A 23,410-nucleotide genomic window follows, 5' to 3' on the forward strand; every position below is an offset into this window, starting at 1 on the left:
TTTTTTATGTAAGTAATAAGTATGTATACTTTTACAATCAACCTCGAAGTCTATTTGGAAACAAGTTGTGAAAAAAAAAAACATTTTAAGTTCCTGGACATACCTATTTACATAAATTAACAATTCTAAGTAAAGTCAAGGATCCTAACTTCCTACGTCTTTGTCTATCCAGAAAGAAACAAAAAAAAAAACTTTCACAGTCCAAACAAATTCTAAATTTAAACGCTGTCAAATTACAGCGGTTACCGCGCATCCGTATGGAGATTTATTTTTTAATACGAAATACAGTCTGAATAAAAAAACGACGTAACTCCAATTAAACTGCAACATAAAATATATCTAACACCATTGAAATAAGGTTCATAAATTTCACTTCGACAGTAGCTTACATTTTGTTAAACACTAAAATCGTTCTTATTTTGGTGGCGTTACAGTTCATCATATATTGCTCAGTGAAGATTAGATTTTCGATACAGTTTGAACTTTATGACCATGTAGATAGATGTTATTAAATTCTGCGTTTACAGGAAGTTGGGGTAGAGACAGGAAGATAGCAATTGTCTGATTGCCCTTGTGGAGATCATCCTGTAGACTCGATTTATTTTTGTTTACAGATTGTGTAGAGTAGTTTACCGTTCTAAATTAACTTAGATTTAATTATGACTATATATTTTTTTCGTGAATCCTAGAAAAAGATTTATACGTTTGAATGGCTTTTACTACTACAAAGATAGAGTGATTCTTAATGTCATATGAATGGAGAAGACACGAAAGGTTAATCGGTGTACTCGAGATTACAGTCTTAATCAAATTTAGTAGTCCACAGTATTAAATAATTTTATGTATAACCCTTGGAACATTATTTTATAATACTTGATAACTATTATTACTTTTTGTTTTATTTTGTATTCTAAATAAAGTTGTAGATTATAATGATTAAAAAAAAACTTCAGTCCAAAGCTATATAACCTCAATACTGTTTTTACTTTTTAATGAAAAAAAATTAAATGTTACCAATTGAAAAATAAATGTCATTTTGATGGAGTTATCACGTGACTTGTAACAATTACTTCGAAAACGATTTAATGAAAACTGATACTAAAATGTTACATCGGTTCACGGTTGAACGCATTTAAATAATATTATAAATGCAATTGTTTGTATGTATGTTTGTCGCTCAGTCTCAATAGGAATATGTTTAAATACGTTACACTTCTCAAATTGCTGAAACACTTTAATAAATGAAGACGATATACGATTCAGTACTGTTTTATATTTGTATTTGGGTGATTTCGTCCTTGGCTTGACAGATAAATATATCAGAGACATTTAACTGAGGTAGGACACTGAGGACTGAAAAAACTCGGCTAAATAATATTGCTTCCAAGTAGTCCAAGCAGTGTTGTGTTCTTATGATGAGTAAGGTGACCAGAGCTCCTGGGGGTATTGGGGGTAGAGTCGGCAACGCGCTTGCGACGCTTCTGGTGTTGCAGGCGGTTGGCAAAATTAAAAAGCTTAGGTAACTTATTTATTATTTTTATTAATAAAAAAATTATTATATTCAATAATAAATAATAATAACAATAATTAAAGGATTGGAATTTGGAACGCAATCCGCCACGGTTCACTGTTGATTGAGTCATTTCTCGAAATTTTTGATTGTATTTAATTTTTTTTTTAATTTTGTAATCAGCGTTTTCTTTATTAACTTTAAATGATTTATTATTAAAAATCTTAGGTTTGGAACCCAAATTTTAATAAATTTGGCTTTAAAACCCTAGATTTTCTCATGATGACATGATTTCTATTCATGTGAAAGTTTGTGAGGATTGATAGATAGGCGGATATTTGTTACTCTTTCACGTAAATACTACTTGAATTGATTTCAATGTAACTTGGTGCATAGACACCTGGAGATTAAATTAAATAATTTAAATTGTATTGCTGTTGTAATAGTAATAGTTGACGTTTTTAAGTAAGCTCTGAAAAGCGCTATAACCATTGTCTTATGCCAAGTTTGTATTTTAAATAAATAAATAAAAAAGTAATGTTTAAAAAAAGAATTACTTGTTTATATGTGACTCGGCGAATTTCGTACCTTCTTTTCTTCCTGAATACTTTGTTTTATTTTTATTTTCTTTTATACTAACCATGTGTTAACAATAACGAACATAGAAAATACAATTTTGTCGCTGACGTTCGGAATTCGTAGATACAATACGTACATACATTTTGGTGTTTCATTAAAAAAATTATTTGCTGATAAAGCTATCAGACGGATAGCGGTATCCAACAGATAAAAATTTAAGATGTATTTATCTCAAACTCTATTTTATCTTTGTCCTCCATTGGGAACGATATCTATGCCCTGTTGTAGAATGGTACAGGCTGAAACGGCTATTTTATCTGTCAAATATTTTGATCTATACCCGTGAATTCAAAAATTGTAGTTTATCAGTTGAAATAAAACTACTCCTAAAAGCCTTATTTTACATCCTTCTGTCTATCAGTAACTTATGCGCAAGATAAGCCTAATCAACAACCGGTGCAACAGGTAAATAGTATTCAAACTATCTGTCATTATACAATTTACAACAGTTCTAGAATAGACTATGGCTGCGATAAACCGTTATTATTTTCTTTTTTTATCCATCAGACCATAGACAATCACATTCAATTTTATCTCATTGCATAAATGACCACAGTAATGTACCGTGAAGCGGACAAAATATTATTATTTTTACATATAAATAAGCGTATGCAGAGTTTTTTGCATTGCATAACTGCGCATAACGGTGCCTCTCATGTCTGGACATCGTAAATGTAGTTAAGGATCGGACACACCTGCGCGATCAAGCGGAGAAGCAAAACGAATATGTTAACCGAGCTTCATGTTTGAGGACGTTTTGGTAATATGGCGGACTTAATAAGCTTCATTTGATTACTGGCAGGTGACAATTTTTAACTTTTTTTCTTAAGGGCCAGTGTTACCAGATATCCCGTTTTACAAATGTCAGATGATATGTCTTAGTTTACCTCTGATCGTAACACAAAATATCTCGATTTACATTCTTCCTACTTAATTTAATTGGTAAATTTATTTTTTTAAATCTAAATAAATTATAAAATGTGATATTCTTTAAATTTTCTTGTACAGCAACATTATTTTTAAGGCTTAAAAATAGATATTTACTATGTTTTAGGTTTTAATCTGAATTCCTGATATTTTAACAGTATTACCAGCGAACGCCATCCATACAGGTACTTCTTTAGTATATATCACTTCAGCCTATCGTAGTCCACTGCTGGACATAGGTCCTCCACAAGTTCGCGCCAAAAATGGCGTGAACTCATATATGTTGCCCATAGTCACCACGCTGGGCAGGCGGGTTGGTGACCGCAGGGCTGGCTTTGTCGCACTGAAGACGCTACATATACAAACTGTTATATGGCATACGGATATAGAAAGAGTGCATTCTGACTATATATGTACTAGCATTCATAAAACAATTTGACAAGTCATTATAACCTTTATGTATTTGGCATAAAGGATTTCATTTGCGTGAAATAATTATATAAGCCAACGTGAAGGAATTCGCTGTTGCATTTCACGTCGCGACGCCATTTTAGCATAATGTTATCAATTAGTGCACTTTCCTTTATTGGAAGTCAATTATGAGAATTTACAAAGTCAATTCACACCTTTTTAGACAGATTATCAAAACATTGTTGTTATTAATTTCGTGTATTTTGAATCCAGGTGACAGTTATCAGTTGTTGTAGTACCAACTGATATAGCTAAATATTTGTCTTTATAAATATAGAAAATATACGTTTAAATAAATACTACACCCAAACTCAAGCGGGAACCGAACCCAGAACCCCCGGAGCAGAAAGTAAACTGCGCTAAGGGCTAATCGATTGTAGTTATAATATTTAAAATGCTCTCGTTTTATTTCAATATATTTTCAAAGTGAAATCCAAACAATTGAAATATTATCTTCTTGCGCTATACTATCAAAAGATACAGTTAACAATGAGTTTACATTAATCTAAAAACACTAAAAAAATCATTTTAAAATAACTTTAAAAAATGATTTCACTTTCATCACAACAAATGATTTATAATAAAAAAGTATGTTTGTGTGTATGCTTGTGTACTTACTTACGTACTTAAGAAATTATACTTATTGGCTAGCTAACTTCACGTTGCTAACTTCTTCTTCGTTGACTAACTAACTTCAGGGTGTCGGTTGTTTGTGACGTAGTATGCGCGCATGGTAAAAAAATTATTCTCATCATTTTTCGCTAACGCGCCAAAAGCAATATAACTCGATAATGTATACTTTTATATATGTACCATTTGATATGATACATCTGGAGAATATGTTTATTTCATAACGATCTCATTAATAAATTCTTAAAATCTAGGTTCTAGAAATTCTTTAGACAGCCCGCTGTAGGAGGAAAAGTCAAAACGTACAAACGTTACATCACTTTTTTGGTATGAAGTAATAAATATTAAAAACCAGAAAACAGCAAGTCACATGACAGTTTGTAAGTAATTTATATCTAAATCTTTCTCGAATGGAGATAGAAGAGTCTAAGATTAGATTTTAGCATTTTCTACATACTCCCAACTTCATTCAATGTCTACAAATGAATGTAGATATTTCTTTATTTATACATAGTTTTTACTTGCTTTCCACCCGCGGTTTCGCTTACCCAATTACACGATTTTAATAAATAAAATACCTATTAAGGGGATCCCAGACAAATTCGGCCGTTTTCATGTGCTTATAAAGTATACGTTAAAGTTACGTTAAAAATATCAAATAAATATATGTTGTAACTCGGATTCAGTTTATTAATGTGACTGTAAGATAATTGTATAAAATTCTCTAAATAAAGAGAAATAATTGTTTACCTGGACCTCCTTTCGCGAACAAAAATCGTATAGGCTTTCTACTTTTACTACTTACAATAGTGAATATTTTTTTTATTAATTAAGAATCCTGTACTTAATATTTCTACAGAAGGGTTTTTTATTAAGTGCAGTATTTTATTAGAAAATCGTAAAAATATAATTTTTGGTTATTTGCCGGGCGACAGGCGGCCCGCGGCAGACGGCCAGAGGCCTTTGTACGGGGAACTTGTGTCGCTCGTCATCTCACGCTGCTCTTGCTTACGCGCAAATCTATTTACTTTTTTTAATCCAAGATAGGCATCAAAATATAACAGGTAGACAGACTTACTGTTGAATTTTGCAATTGTATTTACTTCAAATAAAAAAATAATTTAAATTATTAATTTTGAGCTGTGTAAATGTAAAGCTGCTTAGCTTGTGGTCTAAGATCCGAACCTAAAGTCGATCTTCACCGAGCTGATAATAGAATAAAATATAAATTTAGTATATCTATACAAATAAAATTGGAGCGGCTGCTTTTAATATTAAAATAACCGCTTTTTACTAAATTCATATGGATGTATACACGATACATACACAAAAATAGCATTTTGACAATTTTTGTCTGTCTGTATGTCTGTTTGTTCCGCCTAATCTCTGAAACGGCTAGACCGATTCTGACGGAACTTTCACTGGCAGATAGCTGATATAGTAAGGAGTAACTTAGGCTACTTTTATTTTAGAAATTTATTTATTTTATAACTGCGAACTGAACAACAAGTTACAACTAGTTATTAATATAATTTTATAGCCTAAATGATCGACACGACAAGAAGAAAATTAAATAATAATTATGGATGATCACAACTTGTACGCAAGCTCTTGATCTAGGAAACGGATCAATCGCATGTCCTAAGTAGTACAAGCTAGAGCCGGTAGATGGCCGAGTTTAATAACCTTTACGTAATACTGATCAGGTGAAGTGCGGGTGGGTGGGGTGTGGCAAAGTCTAAATGCTCAAGGTCATTGAGAAGGGGGAGCCTCTTAACAACTGCACACTACAAAACTAGACACAACTAAAACTAGTCTAAAACAACGACGGTTTGGTGTTCGGTTCCCGCTCGGGATGGATATTTGTAATCCGGTTTGGAAGTCTGTCCTTGTGGGTCTCCCCACCGTGCCTTAGAGAGTACGTAAAGCCGGTCCAGGTTGTTATCATAAATACCTAATAGCAATCATTACTCATAGTATAACATATCTACCAACCCGCAGTGGAGCAGCGTGGTGGATTAAGCTCCAATCTTTCTCCTACATGGAGAAAGAGGCCTATGCCCAGTAGTGGGATGTTATAGGCTGAACCGATCGATACTTAAAAAAAATATCTTATACTAATATTCCACTGACGGGCATAGGCCTCTTTCCCACGAAGGAGAAGGATCCAGAGCTTAATCCACCACGCTGCTCCAATGCGGGTTGGCGGATACTAGTACCTATATATATACATAATTCTACATTTATATAAGATTGTTTGCTTATTTCTAAATAACATATTTACTTCGAAAGCATCAACCTTCTGATGCAAGAAGCTGCATTACCTGTAACATTAATAATTATAGTAACAACTAGAAACAAGTCACAAGCACTTATTTAATAAAACAAGAATCACACACTATGTTCTCAATTAATGTCTGTCTTGAAACATTGCGGAAGTGGTAATAACGTGAGATTGCGGTATTTACATTATGTAATAAACTCGTAATCGACTTTCTTACGACTCTTCATCGTTAAAGATAATTATTGTTGATCTTAAAATCAATGAGTATCATTTATTTTTGCGTGGAGATATATTATTATAGGTTCATTATGAGGAAATACTTCTATGGATTCTGTTATTTGCTGTTATAGTCTGTGAATTACGGTTAGAGAAATAAGGATAAGTATGATTGTTCTCATATAATTAAAAAAAAAAACATTTAAATTTATATCGAAAAGTAATACTAAATACACATTATTAGATATTAGCGACCTCTGTCCGTCCGTATATTTTCACACGATAAGTGAGACCAACCTCTTTTTTCAGCTTACTAATTACAGAGCACAAAAAAAAATATATATATATATATATAGAAGACCCATTTATTCGTTCAGTCAGTCGGTCAGTTAGTTCAGCCTATTGCATTTCTCTGCTGGATAGGCTTCTCCAAGTTCGCCCTAGACAACCCGGTTTTCCGCAATCCTCCTCAAGCCTACACCGGCAATCTTACGTAGATCGTCGATCCAGCTGACTGGAGGACGTCCCACACTGCATTTGTTTTTTATTCGTTCTAATACAATTAAATAACAAACACCCATCCCAAATTTTCACATTTACAATAGTAAGACCAGTATAATCGTCCTGGCTTTCGTAATTTCAAACTATGATACTGGAAAACCATTTACCCCGTTTACACCTCAGTTGCTCCCATTTGTAGTTTTACTTTCCACTCTCTAACCATTGTTCTCTATAGTGCTCTAAACTCAACACACTCTGATGCGAAGCCGGTCAAAAACCTCGAGTGGACGACAAGAGGCCCTGACGAGGAAATAGGTCAGAACCTACTACTTCAAACTACTGTGAGAGAAAATCTACTTTAAAAGTGGTTACCTAGTTCTTTTTTATATATTTCAAATTGTCATCATGCATTATCCATAGGGAAATTGATCCCGGCCTTTTTCCCGAACCCTGAATTTCGGGATTGACGAAAAGCAATCCGGGCTCCCAGGATGATCCCGGGATTTGAGAATTTCACAGAGTTAATAACACCTATTTATTATTTTCTGGATAGTATAATGAACATATAAAATAAACAAAAAATTTACCGTATTACCGTCAATCGTGTTGACGTCGTTTAAAAATTAAAGCCATCATATAAGTGTATAATTTTAATAATTAATTAATTAACTTACAAAAAAGCAATAGTAATTTTTTTAGGTGTTGATGCCGGTAGAGTAATTAATTATCTATAAAATGATATATAATTTATGTGGAATAATTGTGAGATTTTTCAAAAAAAGGGAGGCAAACAATTAATCTCAGCGTATTAATATATATGTACGAGTACTAGTGTAGACGAAATTCGACCATAATTAATTTAAATTAAACTTTCAACATTATTTAGGTTCTGTTGTCAGAGAATATACTTCTATAGTAATAAACAAAAGAGTATATATACGTGTGTGTGTCAAATACGTAATAATGTGTGTAATGTTATTTTATTGATTTAATGTGTTATTTATGCATAATTTTCAAAAAATATTAGTATTGTGCACGCCTCTTCTATATAAACTATAAGTGTGCGAAATTTCAAACTCCTCCGTCTGCGCTATTCGTAAAAAGGGGTACAATGTTTTTGCTTCACGTATAGAAGAATATATAGAAGATAATAAATAAATATATATATGTAGATCGTCTGTACCTACGATAAGCAACTTAATGCTTGTGTTATAGGTAACAGCCGACTACTATAGCTAATTTTTTTTGATAAATATACATGGAAATAATACAAAATAAATACATAATAATACAATAATAAATATAAATACATAAATACAAATATTACACCGAGTCTCAGACGGGAATCGAACCTACAACCCGCGGAGCAGAAAGCAGGGCCGCTCCAAATTGCGCCAAAGGGCTAGTCAAAAGTATTATCTTGAAACACAAAATTTGTTACAGGGATTTTGTTTATAGAATTAGGTTAAATCGTTAACACAGATACAAAAACATTGTGGCTTGAGGTGTTACGAAATACAAATAAAATACTTAGTTGTCAAAAATGTGTTACCAAAACCAAACTATTTACTTTCACGCAGCTAACGACTGCCGTCATAACTGTGTTTATTTGTTCAGCTGCGGCCTGACCGCGATGTATACAATGGCCATAGAACAGAGACGGCTAGAGATGGTTGTAACTAAAATAGAGCTGTTATTATATCTGATTTTTAAACTTAGCAGACATTTAATAATTACTAGGTTTCATCCGCGTTATAATCGACCCCTGGAAATTTCGGGTTAAAAAGTAGCCTGTATGTTATTTCCAGCTATCTACGTATACATTTATAAACGCCTAGACCACTGCAAACGTCTATGTGGTCAATACAATAGTAGTAGAAGATTTATAGGGGATTAAAATTATCTAATTCACTAAAAACGAGTGTGCTTTAGACCACACGGTTGAAGTAAATCTTCTTTAGGTCCATCTAATTTATATATCTCTCTCAAATTCCGTTCGCCTCGCCAAATCACACTTTTCGTAATGCTTTCGTCATGCATCACCAGTTTACGTCCCAAGTCAAGCATGCATAAAGAATTTTTACTTCAAAAATACTATTTTAAGTTTCATGGTATTACTATTGAAAATTTTTATTTTATTTCGTCGAAGAAATCTTAAGAAAGGATGATGGATGAAACATGTATGGCCTGATTAAAGAATCAGTTCGTTTCTCCTGATAATTAAATTTCAATACGAAAGGCAAACAATTTGAATAGTTCATTAATTGGAAGGTCGCCCTAGTTTACGTATCCCAGATTTGATTTCGTGTTAACACAGCGAATTTGATGTTTATTCTGAGACGAAAATTGTAATTAATATATGACTATTGCAAATTTTTTCGGTACCCTTTTTTTGCTAATTTGTTGTTTATTTCGTTTGTTACATTTTGAAGTGGATCTTCTTTAGGCCCATGAGGGTAAAATTTTTACGGATGAAATGCAATAATAATATTAGCGTCACGAAGATGTGCAACGGTTTTGTCGAACAACAGAGCCACCTAGCGTGTGAAACTACAAAGGTTGTTACATTAATATCGATAGGACTGCATTGCAAACTAACTAGATGGCGCTGGAAATCTAAAGCTTTAGATTTGTATAAATATAAACGAGACTTAAAAATTAGTTTGCCAAAGAAGTTTTACTTCTGACATGTGTACTTTGTACGCACGCACTTTTTTATTAGGTCATAGGTTAAAATAGAATATTTTATACCATACCTAATGTAACTAGAGTTGGGTCTAAAAACAAAACGTTAACTTTGGAGTAGAAGATAGGATCACTGCTGATAGGGCAGTATATAGATGACTAGCTTTCCGCCGCGGCTTCGTTCGCTTCGACTACACGATTTGGCCTCTTCCGTTTTTTTACCGTTAAAATACAACTTTGGTACTAAGTGCTATAACGTAGGATTCTAGTTATAAATATTTTTAAGTCTAGTATTTTTTTGTGTTTACTTTCTCCTCTTTTTTAATATTAATATACATACATATAGATAAAATTATTGCTCATCTGATAGCACAAAGCACTTCTACATATATAACTATGCTTTTTTTCTAGTTTTAGTTATATTTAAAACAGTGTTCGCGTTTCTTGTCTCTTTTCATCTCATACATTCTTTTGTTTACGTAAAAATGTGGCGTAGGAATCTTATAGTTATTTTATCAGGATAGTTAGTCATTCTAAAATAACTGTATAATTATGTACCTTTACCATATTAGCTATTTTACATAAAACTGAAAAAGTTTCTTCCGTAAAAAAGGCGTATACACTACTAGGTACAAAATAAAAAAAATATATTTACATAATGTATGTACTTGGATATAGAACAATAGTTATATAAAAATAAAGTAACAGGTAGGTTCTTGCTGTGTGAGGTGTGAGTGACGTAAAATTGTTTGATTTTTATCTAAAATCTCGGTTGATGCTTTAATTTAAGCATCGAATACATATTTTTAAAGTATATGTATATACTTTTTACCTATATATAAAAATCACCTACAAGATCATTCTCCATCCAAGATTATTCTTTCTTTAAAAATGTGAAAACCAGTTTAAAATGAACAATTAAAATTGAATCTTTAAAAACTTAAAACTTGCATTTACTCTTGTATCCTTTCGATGCAAGTAAAACAAAAAAATAATTGTAACATTCAATATTTAAAGGCCAACCGCTTTTAAAATTACCGCGAAACTATATCTATTCAGGTAGTATATACATAGTTGTACATTGCTTTGTTAGGAAAAATATTATCTGTGCAATGTAACTTTTTTAATTATTAATTTTTTTTTATTCAAAAGAGTATTATTAGAATTATTTATTTGTTGATGACAACCAACAGAAGATAAAATAAAAATGTTTTAATACAAAATAGTTAGGTAAACAATTTAGTATTGTACTTCTTTTTTTAGGCAGTCATTACATACTGCTTGCTCAGTGTAATTAAATTCAATCTGTAAAGGGCACTTACAATATTAAACGGACATAAGTTTAGTCACAACCATATTATTATGTATAAAAAATTACTTGTATATGTTAAAAATAAAAAAAATAAAATACATCAGTCAAAAAACATTAAAATATAAATTTATAATGTTCACGCAAGATGTTAATTTTTTTCATCTTTTAATGTATAAAAGAAAGTAAATAAATCCAATATATAAAAATTTCGTGTCGCATTGTCTGCGGTCGCACTCCTTTGAAACGACTCGGCCGATTTTTATGAATATTTGGTCTATATTTAGTATTTATTAGAATAGGTTATAAGTATATTTACTACGACAAAGCCAGCCCCGCGGTCACCAACCCGCCTGCCCAGCGTGGTGACTATGGGCAACACACATGACAGAGTTCACGCCATTTTTGGCGCGAACTTGTAGAGGCCTATGTCCAGCAGTGGACTGCGATAGGCTATGATGATTATTTAATACGGGGGTCTCTATCCTGATTTTTTTTTTCTATTTAAACTTCATGCGCTTAACAATTTACAAGACATGAGATCTGAAGGGTCAGTAAGTATAGAAATAAAACTGTGCTCTCACTTGCTATAGACAATAACAAGATAGAGAAAGATATATAGAAGGAAAGAGAGAGATAATATAGACAGATAAACAAAGAACCGTTATTTTTTCACGACTTAACAGACTTTATATGTATGAAGGTAGCGTGAATCAATAGGTTGTGGACTACTTTGAAATTTTTATAAGAACCCGTATTTATAGGTATACAAATTTTATAAAGGGTTCAATGAACTTTACAACCCAATAACTTGTAAATAATAACATTTTAGAGTACTTTTATAGATTAACTTTAATTGAAGATTCCATTTTTTTAAATTTTACATATCTTATTTTTCACTTGATTTTACCCGTTTATACTTAGTAGATTATGTTTGTGTGTTTAGCTTCAATTTTTTACCGTAATGTGATTTTTTAGAGTAACTTTTGATTCTAATAAAAATATATCTGGCAATTTTTTTTAAATTCTATCGACCATTTTTTTAATCTGCCAATTTTTGTATCTAGCTTTACCTAGCACGTCTTTGAGTTTCATAACCTACACTACGACCTACTATGTACATAGTTAGATGCGGCCGTACGTAAAATATGCGCGTAGATACAAGTAAGTAATAACATTTTGGCAATTCTTTTTAAAGTTAAACTACGTTTGACTTGAGGAGTAAGCTAATGAATGCGCGAGAGCGTTTCGAAAAGTGTGATTGGGCGAGGCGAACGAAAGTTGAGAGGGATATATAAGTTAGATGGAGCTATAGAAGATTTACTTCAGTCGTGTGGTCTAAAGCACTCTCGTTTTTGTATAAACTATACATATCTATACTAGAATATCTACTATACTAGAATATCTATAATAGAATATTGTAAAGTTTGTTTGTTTGTTTGTTTAAACGCGCTAGTCTCAGGAACTACTAGTTCGAACTGAAAATATTAATTTTGTGTTGGATAGTCTATTTACCGTAGAAAGCTATAGATTATCTAATATGTATATAAAATTCTCGTGTCGCGGTGTTTGTAGTTAAACTCCTCCGAAACGGCTCGACCGTTTCTCATGAAATTTTGTGTGCATATTGGGTAGGTCTGAGAATCAAACAACATGTATTTTTCATCCCCCTAAATGTTAAGGATAGTCCACCCCTAATTTTTTTTATATATTCTGATAAATTATTTATTTTTTATTTTATTATGATTTGGCGTTGAAAAATACATACAACCCTAAATTTTCACCCTTCCACCATCAACCCCTATTTTTAAATAGCGTTTAGCGGCAAGACAACGTTTGCCGAGTCAGCTAGTATATTTTAGAAATTTTTCCTCAAATTAACGCAAATTAAACCGCGGGACTCAGCTATTTCATGTATGTGTGTTATTTACGTATTATTAGTTATATCAAGAGGTTTCTTAATTCTCAGCATTAACAATTAGTACAATAAAGTGTTGAGACGGAGATCGTCCACCGCTACCGTTGCGAGGTCGCCACTCTCCAGCCACGATTTCACCACCGAACACACTGTGACCACCAACTAGCGTGGAATATTGCACTAGAATATATTTAAAAAAAAATAATCTTATTGTATCTATAGTAGTTTGACTGGCCTAGTGGTGAAGTGTGGTCTGCTTTCTGTTCTAGTGTTGTGGGTACTATTCGCTGTACTGAGTCTAGGTTCTGGAAAGAAAATGAACATTTTAAGTATTCCAATTTATTAAATATTAGAATGGACATATTGTGAAGTTTCTATCCTCCTTTTTCTTCGTCGTATATTTCTAGAACAGACCTACAACCAGCAATGCTAAATTTACTGGCCGTTACAATTAAAAAAAAAATTAATTTAAAAATCTTGTAATGTAAAAAGGCTTTACTCCTAAAATAAGAAATATAACACCCACAGACAATAAAATACACATAACAGATAATTACATAAAAAGTAGTTATTATTATAATTGTGTTTCTTCGTAATAAAATATTGCAGTGTATGTTTAGGTGAGACAATGTACGTATTGTGAAATTTCGGATGCAACAAGCATTATTCGTAACGAGATTGAAACATAATCTTAAATAAATAGAATACGAGTAGTTATGACATCTATAATATAAAGATGGGAGTTTGTTTGAACGGTCATGCTTTCTTTGTTATGATATTATTTACTGATTACAGACATCTTTAAAGCTATTTTCAATTATCTATCTCTGATTTAGTTTACTGAAAATTTAATTTTGACTTTGTGTATCAAAATTCGACCTAAACAATTCGACAAGTCCGATGGCGCACTGTACAGTGACGCTACTTTCTGTTACGAGGATTGTGAGTCCTTTTCTCGCCCCGTTAATGCAGTCGACAGATAATACAGTCAATTATGAATAAAACTTTCTTTTTAACGTTAGGTAGTATAAATGTTACATTTGTATATCGTCACATGAGTTCACGCCATTTTTGGCGCGAACTTGTGGTCTGTGGAGGCCTATTTCCAGCTGTGGACTGCGATAGGCTGATGTGCGTGTGTGTGTGTGTTGTATATCGTCAAGTGTACGTCGATTCTAATAATAATATTGGTTCTTAATACTTAAACTATTTAAAGTAGTTATAATCGGATTTATTTGTACGACTTCGTGACGATACTTAAATGCTTATCGACAGAAACTGACGCTGTCTTATGTAAGATGTAATAAGCGACGCGACCGAAGCATTGATAACTAAAATAAATAAATAAAAAGTGTATGTGCGTCTGCTGCGATTGACGACTAGAGTTCACTCCTATAACAATTACTGTAATATAAAAAAAAATGTCCTATTAAATGAATCAAATTGTAATTAATTAAAATAATAAAACATTAATGATAAGATCAAGTCATAAAATGACGCTTGATTTTCGTATCACTACAGTAAATATATACCTACTATTATGCATATATCTTACGTAAACATTAAAAAACGCTGTTAAACGTCATTCTCAGCGTCACTGATAACGAGAGTCAGCGTTTCACACGATTTGATTTTCCCTATATATTTTATTGACACCACGAAACATATCGTTTCCTAAGGAGTTCAATAAAATAGACAACGTGACATTTTTTTTTTACATAACGTGAATTAACAGATTATGTTATTATGTAGTGTACATATGTATAATGATATACTTCTACGTCATGTGAAACTTATTTGCACTCTTTGGCACGTTAAAAGCCATTAAACCAAAAAGTTGCAAATTGCAACGTAAAAGCAAGCAAGCGAATGGGACTCGTAGATTCTTCTGTGGTAAATGTACATTTCGCTAAATTCATAATTATAATAATTATATATACTGAAATATCTAATATATAAAATTCTCGTGTCGCGGTGTTTGTAGTTAAACTCCTCCGAAACGGCTTGACCGATTATGATTAAATTTTGTGTGCGTATTGGGTAGGTCTGAGAATCGAACAACATCTATTTTTCATCCCCCTAAATGTTAAGAAGATAAATTATTTATTTTTTATTTTATTATGATAAAAAAAATGAAATATGATAAAGAAAAATACATACAACCCTAAATTTTCACCTTTCTTCCACCAACCCCTATTTTTAAATAGCGTTTAGCGGCAAGACAACGTTTTTTTTAATTTCATACAAATACCAGCAGCATCCCGAGTAGAAATTTTTTCGTCTTCCTAATCAGGACCGGACCGTGCATGCCTGATCAGGACTAGATAAGGCATGTAACGCAGATGATGTATCTGGACCTGATCAGGACCACCTGATCTGGACCTGATCAGGTTTTCCTGATCTCAGGTCATACCTGATCTGGACCTGATCAGGTTTCCCTGGTCAGGTCCAGATACATCATCTGCGTTACATGCCTTATCTAGTCCTGATCAGGCATGCACGGTCCGGTCCTTGGTTGCTTGATCCAAATCGAGTATGCCCAGTGCGGTCCTTTTACCGCGATGCTCGGCGACGACGAGTCTTGGAAGGCGATGGTCTCCCCTTCTGCGAGACAATAATGTCCTAGAAGGAGAACGACGAGCGGATGAGAGGGGGCCGCCGACGAGGCCTCCGTCCGCAGGCGACGAACGGGGGTGCGTAGGAGGCGCTACTTAATGCGTTTCCAGTAACGCCCCTGTGCCCATGTCGGGCCGGGATGGGAACCCGGTCCTGCTAGACATGGCGTCGACGGGATTGTTCAGAGGTGAGCCGGACAGTCCCATGGAGGAGAAGTCTGGTCTTTTCGCCGAGGCCAGCCTGTCGCTGGAGGGATCCTGTTGCCTGCAGATCCGGGACCCTCCAATTAAAGCGGCTGAAGGCTCCCCCGCAGGGGTTTCGGTCGGTAGTGCACCCCCAAGTACTAAGCCGACATACGGTCTAGGAATGCCTACCCTGGCATCCTGGATATCACCCGTAAATGGGTTACCCTGCGATATCAAAAAAAAAAAGTGCGGTCCTTTTAAATAAAACACGAATGTACAGTCTTGACAAAATTGTTTATTAAAAAACTTGGTTGTCTGCAAAGTTGGTTTACAGACGATAGTTAAACGTGACAACCGTCATAACAAAACATCTCCTCGGATGCATAGGCCGATCAGATAGATGCGGCACAAGCATACATATGATCGTAACGAAGCCGGCGTTAATCGATTTATTAGACGTCACGTCAAAAAAAAAAAAAAAGAAATGATATTATGTTACTTAACATACTATGTATATTTAAAATAACATATTATATATATTTAACTTAACATAACATAACAATACACTTTATTGTGCACTTAAACAGAAATAAAACTTATCCGATTGAAAAAAAAACATATTTATTTCCATTAATTTTTTCAAATGTATTATTTATTTTTGTTTTTACTTTAAATATCAATTATTTTTATGTTATAGTTAAAAATAATAATGATTGTTATTAAATATTATGAATTAATTTTTCTTTTTGTTTGCTTGGCAAAATATTTTACACAGCAAAAAAAAATAGTTGTTTTTATTTATCTTCATTAGATGGTAGTTTTTGATCCTGGATACCCTGTACCCATCCCAATCTTTATTATTATATTAGCATTATTTAATACTACAGACAATGCTTGATGGAATTTATTATCGAAAATACTTTCTTGATTCTTTTCGAATCAAAATTTAAATTAATCATGTACGTAATTAAATTAGTAATAGTAAAAAATAATTATTATTGGGTATAAAATAATAACACATAATTAAGAAATAATTAATTAGGTATCAATGATAGTAATTCTGCACTATATAATGATTAACATACTTTTTATAGAAGTGAAAAAGTCGTATCTTTGAAAACTTTTTTTTGAAGTTGCTTTAACTGCTACATATGTCATCTCTTGTTATATAAACACGAGTAATATTTCCCATATTACGGGTAAAAGTATTTTTTCCATCAAGAGAAAAGTATATACGTTTATTCTGGAAAAGAAAATTTATTATAATTATTTGTATGATTAATTAATTATTAAGATTAGCATTATATCAAATATGACAATTTCAATATTGTCAGATAGAGCAACTATATTAGATCTTTCATATATTTGTATATAAGAATATAGTTTATTAAAAAATTACCATTTTATTTTTATATTTTTGGCCTTTTAATTTTTCATTGAATTTATCAAAATAATATCTTCCATTGTTGATAGCGGAAATTCTAATTTTTGGACCACTGGATTTCCTTCAGGATCTGTTAATAAACTGAAATCTAACAGCTGAGTACTGTTATTTTTTTATTTCAGATAGGATTTGGGAACGTCAGCAGATATGGCCTTTTAAATTTGCTAATTGTTTTGATAGACCGTTATAATTATGTTTGATACATTCCAGCAAAGAATCTGTTGAAAATAAATTATATATTATTTTTTTTTAACTAACACAATGATTTAAATTTCAAAATTGTGACACTGATGTAAATATAAATATTGATAGATAAATATTATCACGATTACAACACTCCACAATTTCAGAATGGAATCTATATTATGATTTTGTAAATAATTATAATAAGTATAGATATATCCTAATAAATTAAAAACAATATATATTTTTTTCTTACCACTGGATACAGTATTTTTTGTTGATGATGATCTAGCTGCTAATATATTCATTTCAGCTTCTGTTTCAGATTTATGATGATGATGAAAAGGGATTATCAGCAATTGTTGCTAATGTACTGTCTTCATGTGCTATTTCCATACGCATATTTATGTCCTTCAAATTTGAGTTGATTTTTCTTATTTTTCTACGTTTAGTTGATGGTGATGATGAAGATGATCAAGGTAGTATGGTGTAGATTATGAACTAATTTTTTTCCTTTTTTTTGAGCCAACTATGTAGTTAGTACTGTCATTAATACGTTTTTTTTAGTTTCATTATTTATTTTCGTAGGTTTACATAACAATGACGGTGGTGATGAAGATATCGAAGACACTATTGATGTAGATGACCATTCGAGACTATGTTTTTAGGCTTGTTTCTTCACAATTTTTTGGTTACATTTTTATGGCTTTTATTTCTTAGGTTCTAGTGGAATGAAAAAATTTGAAATAAAATTTCAGTATTATAACTTAGTATAAAAATTAACGATTAAAAATAAATTTATATCAATTAATATATATCCCTTGTAAAAAAAAAACATTAGTAAAAAAACTATTAGAAATTAATCAACAATATTTACATTTTAAATAATAAATATTACCTGCAATTTCAGTGGGTTCGTCAGTTAACTCTAAAGCTATTTGGCTAAATATATTATCTATTTTTAATCAATCCTTTGCTAATGCTTTTAATTTGAAAGTTTTTCAACAGCAGCCGCTTTTGCTTTACCAGGCTACTCATTATTGGTAGAGAAGAATAGGGGTTCTTTTTAATCTTATTAATTTTTCCTCTGCCTCTTCCATTGTTTCTGATAATATTAATTGTAATTATGAATTACTTTCTTATTATTATGACAATGAAATAGCAATTCTTAAAAATCTATAATTTAAATAATAATTTACCTGCTGTGACACTTATTTGAACATAAAACGTTGGCCATGTCGGTCAGACCCTTCACAATGTTTAACTATCGTTTGTAATAATTTATAATACTTAGTACTTTTTAACAATGATTCAGGCTATTTACATCCGGTACCACGATATTCAATATATCAATTTCTTTATTGGACGAATCATTTAAAAATAAAACTAATGCATACATAAAAGCCATCTGAAAAAAACAGATTATTGAAATAAAAAATTATTTTAAAAATAGTAAAGAATTGTAATGTATTTTTTCAATGATTTTTACTAACCTTAAATGTTTTACGTAATTAAACATAAAACGAAGCTTTACACACAACACAAATTTTTATCTAGCTAAATTAGTCCACAAGTTCGTATTTTGTACACAATACACACTGAGTAAACGTCTAGAGAGAAGTTTATAGTACACTTTTTTTTTGTTTAACACAATATTAATATGGTTCAGTTTTTGTATTGAACTTATTTAATCTTGATATTATTTACATTAATATGCTAATCGACAAATAACTTTTAAGTTATATAAAAATATAATTATACACTGATATACACTATATTAGATATATTACACTATATTAGACACAAAGATTAATACACTGAAACACTGATGTGAGTGATGTGCGTCTTAACGAAGAACACTGTTAACAAGATTCGACATGTTGCTTCGTGACGTCACGCGTTGTCGCTTATTATTTCGTTCCTTAATATGTTGTATTTATATTAATATTTTCGTTAATTTTTATTTATTGTATATAATTCAATACAAGATTATATTATGTTATATTCGTTATTATATTCATGTTATTTAATAGAAATTAAAGGCAGTTTTTTATATATAATATACTCAATTGACTGGAAGTGAAGTGACCTATGAATAACAAATTAACAAACAACTAAAGACTATCAAATTGTGCTTGTAATACAATAAATGAATAAATCGATCATAATAATGATAAAAATAAATTTACGTCATGTAATTATTGTTTCTATAAATTTAATGAAAAACGGAAATAAAAATAGTATCTAATTAAGTCGAAATCTTGGAATTGAATTTCAAATCAAGAGTAAAGAAAAATAACTCTGTTCATTGATTTATTTATTTTTTGACGGCTATCTTAAAATTTAACTATGCACGCGTTAGTGAAATTTAATAAAGTCTAAATAACAGATTAGTATATACCTAATTATGTGGCTAGGTCTAAATCTGGCTAATCAAGAGTTATGGAGCAAAAATACTTGGAAAATCACATACCTACCTACTTATTTATCTAACAAATTTAGAATACAGAACAAAGACAGTTTTTTTCTGTATTCTGAGTTAACAAATTAGGTACGAAATTGGGTATGCAAATGAAACAAGTAAAATTATTGGTTAAAGTAACAAAACAAGTAATAAACGAATAAATAATTAATATTTTTAATCTAAAAATATTTCATTAAATCGATGGAAATTTCTTCTGATTATTATTTAAAATTGAATTTGGTATTATCTAATCTCTGAAACGGCTGGACAGATTTTGACGGGGTCGAAGTTGCGCCCCCAGCTAGTAATATAATAAATACTTATATAAAAATATAATAAATTTAGATATACTTAAATATATAAATATAAGCGGGTGGAAGATTACGATTATAATAGTTATTATTATGTACTCAGCTATATGGTATTTACTAGACTAATAATATTAAACGATTAGATTCATTAAAATTTTTGGTCAAAAATATCTTGAATTGAATTAAATTGTTATTTATTCCATTGTTGACAAATAAATTTTATGCTAGCTGAGTTCACTTGAAAAAAATTAACACCAGATTAATCTGATTTGATGCAAATACAACTTAAATCATCATCATCATTTCAGCCGACCACAGATCCACTGCTGGACATAGGCATCCATAAGTTCACGCCAAAAATGGCGTAAACTCGTGTGTTTTGTCCATAGTCACCACGCTGGGCAGGCAGGTTGGTGACCGCAGGGCTGGCTTTGTAGCACCGAAGACGCTGCTGCCCATCTTCGGCCTGTGTGTTTCAAAGCCAGCGGTTAGATGGTTATCCCGCCATCGGTCGGCTTCTTAAGTTCCAAGGTGGTAGTGGAACTGTGTTATCCCTTAGTCGCCTCTTACGACACCCACGGGAAGAGAGGGAGTGGCTTTATTCTTTACTACCTAGGCTGTTCTTATTTGATCTAGACCTGGTCCTGATGCAGTATGCCTTACCATACTTGGTTATATTTTACATCAGGCTACCCTTGTCTGGACCGGACCTGGTCCTGATGAAGTATGCCTTACCATACTTGGTTATATTTTACATCAGTCTATCCTTGTCTGGACCGGACCTGGTCCTGATCCAGTATGCCTTACCATACTTGATTATATTTTACATCAGGCTATCCTTGTCTGGACCGGACCTGGTCCTGATCCAGTATGCCTTACCATACTTGATTATATTTTACATCAGGCTATCTTTGTCTGGACCGGACCCGGTCCTGATAGAGCTTGCCGGATCAGGCGTACCTTATCCTATCCTGATCCGGTCCAGATACATGATCTGGTTGAGCCTGACCTTTTTTCTACTCGGGATTTTCCTACTGAAAAAGAAAAAGTTGTAATTTTTAACCGAACTAAATAAAAGTAGCCATGTCGTAGCATTTATTCACACTTTTCTTAACGCTCTCATCACACATTCACCAGCTTACTCTCCAAATCGAGCGTACGTAAAGAATTTTTACTACAAAAATAAAAAAATTTGGTATGAATTTCTTCGTATCAGCTTCTAATATTTAATACATATATAATCAAAGATAAATAATATAGTAAAAGATTCTTTGTTAACGCACTAAATAACTAACTTATCAGGTTCTAAACCACAATTTTTGGACCCAAAGATGAATATCATAAGAAATGTTAATAATATTTATTCCAATGAATATATTTATTTTCTATTTCGTATAAAATATTTTTATCCATTCCCTTATTTGGAAAGGTGACTAAATCCAATTCTACCGAATGTCTGCCAGCCTGTAGCTTATGTACAACGTATATAGTTAATTCTAGAGGGAGGCGGGTGAGGGTGGTGTAGGGTTACCATGAGATAATATTAGGAATTTTGTACTAAAACAATTATTTCTCACAAACAATAAAAACCTTTATTGAACTCTGTCTCGGATTAATTAACGTTTAATAATTCCATTATTTGTATTACATCAAATATATACACATACTAGCTGGCCTGGCGAACTTCGCACCGCCTTTTTTGTGAATATAATAATTAATTATATCGAAATAAAATATAGTCTATCTTTCAAGTTGGATCAAGCTGCACACTGTGTGCAGTTTTGATTAAAATCGGTTTAGCAGTTTAGGAGTCCATCGCGAACAAACAACGTGACCCGTAATTTAAGATGTAAAAACACATTAAAAACAAAATAAGTTTGATTCACATTCGTATCATTATTCTGTGTCCGGAGATGAGACGACGTATGGAAAACGTACCCTCGGATGCTGCAGTGCAAGGTTATGTAACACGACCTTGACCTTTAGAAAGGCCGAAGTTCGTTTGGAGGACTTTCGTTCCGATTGGAGTGGAAATGTGGTCCATATTCGTGAAATATTTCTGCGGACTTGAACAATGTAGGGGAATTGTGACTATTGTCTACGATGAGTTCTAAGCACTCTGAAAAGGAATATAGTGTTTTTTAACGTAGCATTTTTATTTATTATCAAGAATATTACAAAAAAAAAACATAGGTAAATAAAAGAATGATAAACATGTTTATACGGATATATTAATACGTAAAGTAAAAACTTTGTACCTCTTTTTACGAAAATTGCGCGGACGGAGGAGTATAAAATTTCGTACACTTGTAGTTTATATAGAGAAGGAGTGCGGAATGATATATATTTTTTTAATTATGCATACAAAATCCATTAAATCAATAAAAAAACATTCCATACACTACCATTGTAGTTAGCACACACAGACACGCATAACACATTAAATCAATAAAATAACATTACACACACTATCACATATTTGACACACACACGTATATATACTCTTTTGTTTATTATTATAGAAGTATATTCTTTGACAACAGAACCTTAACAATGTTGAAACTTTAATTTAAATTAATTATGGTCGACTTTCGACCACGTGGCGACCACTCGTACATATAAATATAGATATTAAGTGAAAACACATGTTATACATATTATTTTTAAGCCTGCAATATCCACTGCTGGCCATAGGCCGCTGTCTTCGTTTATAAGTAGCTAGAAGTGTAGAAGCTTAATCCATTACGCTGCTCCACGACGGGTTGGTGGGGATATATTTCCTACTATGAATAGGGATCGCTATCAGCTTTCTTGTGATAACGACGGGGACTGACTGCTAATATTTTAAGCTGGATACACAGTAGAAGTCAAACAGACGCAGTAGTTTAATTTCAGTTCTATATAATATGTGTATGTATCTTGTGCTTGTAGCTTAGAAAAGAAAATTGTAGTTTGATTGAACGCCTCACGATTATGTTCATTTTGTACATGTTTTTGTACCTAAATGTTGGAGCGTGTCGTGTTTGTCCGTGATTTATTGCAAAACGTCATGTGTACCAACTTAAAAGCTCAGGTTTTTAAGTTGGTACTCATGACGTTTGCAGTAATGTTTAGTAA

General features: G+C 32.1%; 1 long non-coding RNA gene across 1 annotated transcript; it reads right to left on the reverse strand.

The window, feature by feature from the left end:
• Window positions 1-16,914: 16,914 nt before the first annotated feature.
• On the reverse strand, window positions 16,915-18,512 carry LOC123663359. The gene is made up of 4 exons (XR_006744640.1): window positions 18,417-18,512; window positions 17,775-18,241; window positions 17,291-17,553; window positions 16,915-17,134 (listed from the first exon to the last, which is right to left on the reverse strand). It is a non-coding gene; the product is annotated as an uncharacterized LOC123663359 (long non-coding RNA).
• Window positions 18,513-23,410: the final 4,898 nt, after the last annotated feature.

This window comes from Melitaea cinxia, chromosome 20 (assembly GCF_905220565.1).
Source record: "Melitaea cinxia chromosome 20, ilMelCinx1.1, whole genome shotgun sequence".
NCBI classification, from domain to species: Eukaryota; Metazoa; Arthropoda; class Insecta; order Lepidoptera; family Nymphalidae; genus Melitaea; species Melitaea cinxia.